Raw genomic sequence first — 7,575 nt, forward strand, 5'->3', positions numbered from 1 at the left:
TAGAGCATGGTGCTTGCAAGGACAGGGTCGTGGGTTTGATTCCCAACGAGGACCAGTATGAAAATGTAGGGACCCAATACTGTAAGTTGCTTTGGATAAGGGTGACTGCTAAATGAAAAAAATCTAATTAAAGCTTACATCCCCTCCCTTTTTTAAGGGGGTAGATCAGCTTTAATATTGCAAGTCGATTGTGGCTTCTATCAATATAATTATCTGCATGATTTCTAATCCCCCATATATATTTTCTATATATTTTTAAATATATACAGTACCAGTCAAAAGTTTGGACACACCTACTTATTCAAGGGTTTTTCTTATTTTTTAATTTGTTTTCTCAACATTGTTGAATAATAGCGAAGACATCAAAACAATTAAATAACACATATGGAATCATGTAGTAACCAAAAAAGTGTTAAACAAATGAAAATATATTTTATTTGTTAGATTCTTCAAAGTAGCCACCCTTTGCCTTGATAACAGCTTTGCACACTATTGGCATTCTCTCAACCAGCTTTACCTGGAATGCTTTTCCAAAAGTCTTGAGGGAGATGTAACATATGCTGAGCACTTATTGGCTGCTTTTCCTTCACTCTGCGGTCCAACTCATCCCAAACCATCTCAAATGGGTTGAGGTCGGGTGATTGTGGAGGCCAAGTCATCTGATGCAGCACTCCATCACTCTCCTTCTTGGTCAAATAGCCCTTACACAGCCTGGAGATGTGTTGAGTCATTGTCCTGTGGAAAAAGAAATGATAGTCCCACTAAGCGCAAACCAGATGGGATGGCGTATCGCTGGAGAATGCTGTGGTAGCCATGCTGGTTAAGTGTGCCTTGAATTCTAAATAAATCACCTACAATGTCACCAGCAAAGCACCCCCACACCATCACACCTCCTCCTCCATGCTTCACGGTGGGAACCACACATGTGGAGATCATCCGTTCACCTACTCTGCGTCTCACAAAGACACGGCGGATGTAACCAAAAATCGCAAATTTGGACTCATCACACCAAAGGACAGATTTCCACTGGTTCATTGCCCAAGCAAGTCTCTTCTTCTTATTGGTGTCCTTCAGTCGTGGTTTCTTTGCAGCAATTTGACTATGAAGGCCTGATTCACACAGTCTCCTCTGAACAGTTGATGTTGAGATGTGTCAGTTACTTGAACTCTGTGAATTTTTTATTTGGGCTGCAATTTCTGAGGTGTAGTTAACTCTAATTAACTTATCCTCTGCAGCAGAGGTAACTCTGGGTCTTCCTTTCCTGTGGCGGTCCTCATGAGAGCCAGTTTCATCATAGCACTTGACGTTTTTTGTGACTGCACTTGAAGAAACTTTCTAAGTTCTTGAAATTTTCCGGATTGACTGACCTTCATGTCTTAAAGTAATGATGGACTGTCGTTTCTCTTTGCTTATTTGAGCTGTTCTTGCGTTAATATGGACTTGATCTTTTACCAAATAGAGCTATCTTCTGTATGCCAACTCTACCTTGTCACAACACAACTGATTGTCTCACATGCATTAAGAAGGAAAGAAATTCCACAAATTAACTTTTAACAAGGCACATCTGTTAATTGAAATGCATTCCAGGTGACTACCTCATGAAGCTGGTTGAGAGAATGCCAAGAGTGTGCAAAGCTGTCATCCAAACTTTTCATAGTGTTGATGTCTTCACTATTATTCTAAAATGTAGGAAATAGTAAAAATAAAGAAAAACCCTTGAATAAGTAGGTGTGTCCAAACTTTTGACTGGTACTGTATATTTTACAACATCTTGCATATCTTAATTCATTTCCACAATTAATAAATAATATGCGTAATAATGTAGGCACGTCATACGTCATACGTTACCTAGAATTCCATAACCAATGTGAAGTCCTCGCTGATGGAGCTCAGATACACCCTTCCTCTGAAACACACACACACACGCTGGTCCCCCATTTTCCAAAGCATCTCTGAGCATTCAGACCTTTTGATTATTTTGTGCCGCCAGGGACAATCTCTGATTGTCCAAGTGTGACCCCCGCCCCATGGGTTACTGCAGCTGGTGTTGCCAGCACTGCCACTACCTGGGTGAGGGTCTCACTGGAATTTCCACCGGCTAGGTACAAGGTCGTCAAGGTTCTCATTAGCAGCTTTGAGAAATGACTTGTGTATATTTTTATCCACCCGGGGGCTTTGGCTTTGTTGGACCGACCCTGCCAGGCAGGATCAGACTCTCTGGGGGCGGTGCTGCTTTAGTGGGTCTCTCTATCTTTCTGTCTTGGCTGCTTATAGGCTACAGTACTTGCAGTAGGCCTATAAAAGAGATAAGGACTTCTCCTTAGTGTGTGGGTAGCTCAGGTGGGTGTCTAGGGTATAGGGTTGGGGACCGTTCCATCATGATAGGACAATAAATAAATAAAATAAATATATTTGGAATTCATGTTAAACTGTACAGTGCAGTGGGAAAGTTTTTAGACCCTTTAAATATTTCCAGATTTTGTTACAGCCTTATTCTAAAATGGATGAAATATTTTTTTCCCTCAGCAATCTACATAATGACAAAGCAAAAACAGTTAAAAAAAAAAATGTTTGCAAATTTATTACAAACAAAAAACAAAATGATCACATTTATCACAATTATTCAGACCCTTTACTCAGTACTTTGTTGAAGCACCTTTGGCAGCGATTACAGCCTCAATTTGCTCCAAGCTTGGCACACCTGTATTTGGGGAGTTTTTCCCATTCTTCTCTGCAGATCCTCTCAAGCTCTGTCAGGTTGGATGGGGAGTGTCGCTGGACAGCTATTTTCAGGTCTCTCCAGAGATGCTCCATCGAGTGGCTGGGCCACTCAAGGACATTCAAAGGCTTTTCCTAAAGCCACTTCTGCATTGTCTTGGCTGTGTGCTTAAGGTCATTGTTCTGTTGGAAGGTCAACATTCGCATCAGTCTGAGATCCTGAGCACTCTGGAGCAGGTTTTCATCAAGGATCTCTCTATACTTTGCTCCGTTCATCTTTCCCTTGATCCTAACTAGTCTCCCAGTCCCTGCTGCTGAAAAACATCCCCACAGCATGATGCTGCCACCGCCATGCTTCACCGTAGGGATGGTACCAGGTTTCCTCCAGACGTGACACTTGGCATTCAGGCCAAAGAGTTCAATCTTGATTTTATCTGACCAGAGAGTCTTGTTTCCCACGGTCCTCCAAGCGGGCTGTCATGTGCTTTTTACTGAGGAGTGGTTTCCATCTGGTAACTCTACCATAAAGGTCTGATTGGTGGAGTGCTGCAGAGATGATTGTCCTTCTGGAAGGTTCTCCCATCTCCACAGAGGAACTCTGGAGCTCTGTCAGAGTGACCATCGCGTTTTTGGTCACCTCCCTGACCAAGGCCCTTCTCCCCCGATTGCTCAGTTTCTAGGAAGAGTCTTAGTGGTTCCAAACGTGTTCCATTTAAAACCTGTACAGAATCGGTGTCCCTATACCCGAGACGGTTGTTGCAAACGTGCGCTAATGTGATTAGCATGACAGTTGTAAGTAACCGCAAACTTTCCAGGACATAGACATGTCTTATGTGGGCAGAAAGCTTAAATTCTTGTTAATCTAACTGCACTGTCCAATTTACAGTAGCTATTACAGTGATTATTATTGTTTGAGGAGTGCACAACAACAAAAAACTTTTATCATGACAACTGGTTTGATACATTCACCTCGGAAGGTAAATAATGTACTTACATTCAGTAATCTTTATATGATTTGAGGGCCCCAGACATAAAATGTAGCATAGTTTTGTTTGATAATGTCACGTTCCTGACCTGTTTTCTGTTGTTTGGTATGTGTTTATTGGTCAGGGCGTGAGTTTTGGGTGGGCAGTCTATGTTTTCTGTTTCTATGTTGGTTTTGGGTTGCCTGGTATGGCTCTCAATTAGAGGCAGGTGTTTGACGTTTCCTCTGATTGAGAGTCATATTAAGGTAGGTTGTTCTCACTGTTTGTTTGTGGGTGATTGTTCCTGTGTCTGTGTAATCCACATGGGACTGTTTCGTTTGTTCGTTCGTTTTAGGTAGTCTGTTCCTGTTCTTGCGTCCTTCGTCTATATGTAAGTTCGTTTGTTTCAGGTCTGTTGCCTTCGTTTATTGTTTTGTAGTTTGTTCTAGTGTTTTGTCAGTGTTTCGTCTGTTTGAAATAAATAGTTATGTATTCATCACCCGCTGCGCCTTGGTCCATTCATACACCACCAGACGAATGTTACAGATAAAATCAATTTTTATATTCAAATGTAGGAACTGGGTTCAACGTGTGTTTTTTTTGTTTGTATTAACATCTAATGTGTTATATTCTCCTACATTAATTTCACATTTCGACAAACTTCAGTGTTTCCTTTCAATTGGTATCAAGAAAATGCATATCCTTCCATTTTTGTCGAAAATTGAAAAAGGGTCCGATCCTTATTAAGAATGATGGAGGCCACTGTGTTCTTGGGGTACTTAAATGCTGCAGAACATTTTTGGTACCCTTCCCCAGATCTGTGCCTCGACACAATCCTGTCTCTGAGCTCTACGGGCAATTCCTTCAACCTCATGGCTTGGTTTTTGCTCTGACATACCCTGTCAACTGTGGAACCTTGTGCCTGTGTGCCTTTCCAACTCATGTCCAATCAATTGAATGTAGCACAGGTGGACTCCAATCAAGTTGTAAAACATTTAAAGGATTACCAATGGAAACAGGATGCACCTGAGCTCAATTTCGAGTCTCATAGAAAAGGGTCTGAATACTTATGTAAATAACATATTTTTTTATTTTATACATTTGCAAAAATGTAAAATAACCTGTTTTCACTTTGTCATTATGGGGTATTGTGTAAAGATTGAGGAGGGATTCTTTTGGTTTATTCCATTTTAGAATAAGGCTGTAACGCAACAAAATGAGGAAGAAGTCAAGGGGTCTGAATACTTTCTGAATGCACTGTATATTGTTTACTATCTGTTTTCTATGTATGTTATTTAATGCTTTTCCATGGGCTATTAGTAAGGCCAAATTCAATGTTTCATCATTATTTAGAATGTTGGGGGATACCCTGAAGGGGTCCTAAAATTCCAATCAAATAGCTAATTGATCCATGGTATGACCATCTTAAAACAATTCCATATGTTATCTTAGTAGAACCCTTTGCACACCCAGCCACCCCAGTGTAGACTCTAGAGTGACATCAATAAGGGATCATAGCTTTCACCTGGATTCACCTGGTCAGTCTATGTCATGGAAAGAGCATTTATTTTTGTACACAGTGAATACCCAGATATAATTATATCATTCTCTGTATACTTGACCAAAGTTGCCAAAAAAGTTCATATGGATTCTCTCTGATGAACCAACGGTGCATTTCAATGTAGGGAAAATTAATACAAATCTTACATTAATATAAAACAGACAACAACAGTACATTAACTGCAGCTACATGTTGTTAAATGTGTTGATAATCAAGTCAAATCAAGGAAGTGATTCAAAATTTGTCAAAATATAAAACTAAACAGATTCTCAGACTTTGGAACATTTAGTATATTTAGGGCTGATATCTCATTGTTATCTTGATGCTGATGGGCCTGGAACCAGCCATGTGATTATATATTATTCAATTATTTATTTTGGTATGCATGTCTCGAATTTGGTCTCCTCCTCCTCATCTCTTAGCTATTGAATTGATGGTGGACCAGGCAGATGGAAATGGAAGACCATCTTTTCACGGAGTCAAAAGGACAGGACCTCGCTAAGGAACCAAGGCATAATGAAAGTATTATGGTTCTGTTCAATATTTATGAACTTGCCGTCTCAGGTCTATACAGATCTATACAGAGAATGGCGAGCCGGTAAAATCCAGCGACCTGCGTTATACCACCAGGGATGTTTTTAAATCAATTTGGATAATGAATAGTCTGATATGCCGTTTATTTATTTATATATATATATATTTTCCATCTCTGTATGTGAAGCTGGTAGATGAATTAAGGAATAGTTTATTTCTTACCTGAATTACCCCATCATGGTACATTTTCCCTTCGACCAAACTCTTTCTATTAGTCTCAGAAGCATGTTGTTTTCCATTTCCCAAGTAATTACTAAGGATTATGTATTTTCTCATTTATTGATCTCATTTGAGAGGGTGGTACGTTCGTTGTGTGCAGTAGTCAGTGGGATGGACCGGAGTGGAAACTACAGATGATACTACAGAATGCACCTTGAACATCAGAAAGTCCATAACAATCACTCCCTCCACCTCTACTGTTTTTCTTCCCTGTCCACCGCTTTCTATCCCTCCATTCAGCACAATGCCCCTATATCCACTTCATCTCTCCTTAAGTGGCAATCAATAAGTGGCCAATCCACTGAGGTCTGTATGACAATCTGCCGGACAGGATAAGTTTTACAACCGCAAGTAATCGTGTTTTTTATTTCTACGGTGGTGGCAGTGTGACCTAATACATTCTGAAGTGGATCTTTTACAGCCATATCTGTAAAGTGTCTTGAGTTATTCCTGTTACACAAAGGGCGGATTTATGTGGCCATTCCGGGCGAGATGGAAAGGGTCCTGATGAATGCATGGGAGTGCCACAGAGATTTACTGGCAATCCCGCACCCAGCACGCGCCGCTCCGTGTCAAGCTCAAACGGTTCAAGGTTCGATCGCGTTTAAATCAGATAGTTTGGGATTTTGGCAATGAAGTCTTTTAACTACTTCCCCAGAGTCAGATGATGTTGTGGAACTATTTGTATGTCTCTGCATCCAGTATGAAGGAAGTTAGAGGTAGTTCACGAGCCAATGCTAAGTAGTGTTAGAGCAATGACTGGAAGTCTAATGTTCCTATAGACTTCCAGTCATGGCGCTAATGCTAGTTAGCAAATGTGCTAACGGTAGTTGGCAACTTCCTTCAAACTGAACGCAGAGATATTAAAATGTTATCCACGAGTTAATCTGACTCTGGGCTTCCTTGCTGCAACTATCCCTTTCATATTAATTGCCCATACGCTTGCAAAAACATGGAATGGAATTGGAATTGATACATTGATGTGCCTGTATGTTTAGAAGTACTTCAAGTGGTGATTTATCTGTTCGCTTGAACAAGGGGTTTAACTCAGTGAATATTCTCGGGTTTTTGAGGGTGCATTGGAAAGAAAACCCTGACTGTGCTACATTGGAGTAGTCATAGTGGGAAAAACACAGCATACTCCCTTGTAAACTAGGCAACAAGGGCCTGTACTAGCTCTATACACCCTCTATCAATCCTGTACTAGCTCTATACACCCTCTATCAATCCTGTACTAGCTCTACACACCCTCTATCAATCCTGTACTAGCTCTATACACCCTCTATCAATCCTGTACTAGCTCTATACACCCTCTATCAATCCTGTACTAGCTCTACACACCCTCTATCAATCCTGTACTAGCTCTATACACCCTCTATCAATCCTGTACTAGCTCTATACACCCTCTATCAATCCTGTACTAGCTCTATACACCCTCTATCAATCCTGTACTAGCTCTATACACCCTCTATCAATCCTGTACTAGCTCTATACACCCTCTATCAATCCTGTACTAGC

Source organism: Salvelinus namaycush, chromosome 1 (assembly GCF_016432855.1).
Source record: "Salvelinus namaycush isolate Seneca chromosome 1, SaNama_1.0, whole genome shotgun sequence".
Classification (NCBI taxonomy): domain Eukaryota; kingdom Metazoa; phylum Chordata; class Actinopteri; order Salmoniformes; family Salmonidae; genus Salvelinus; species Salvelinus namaycush.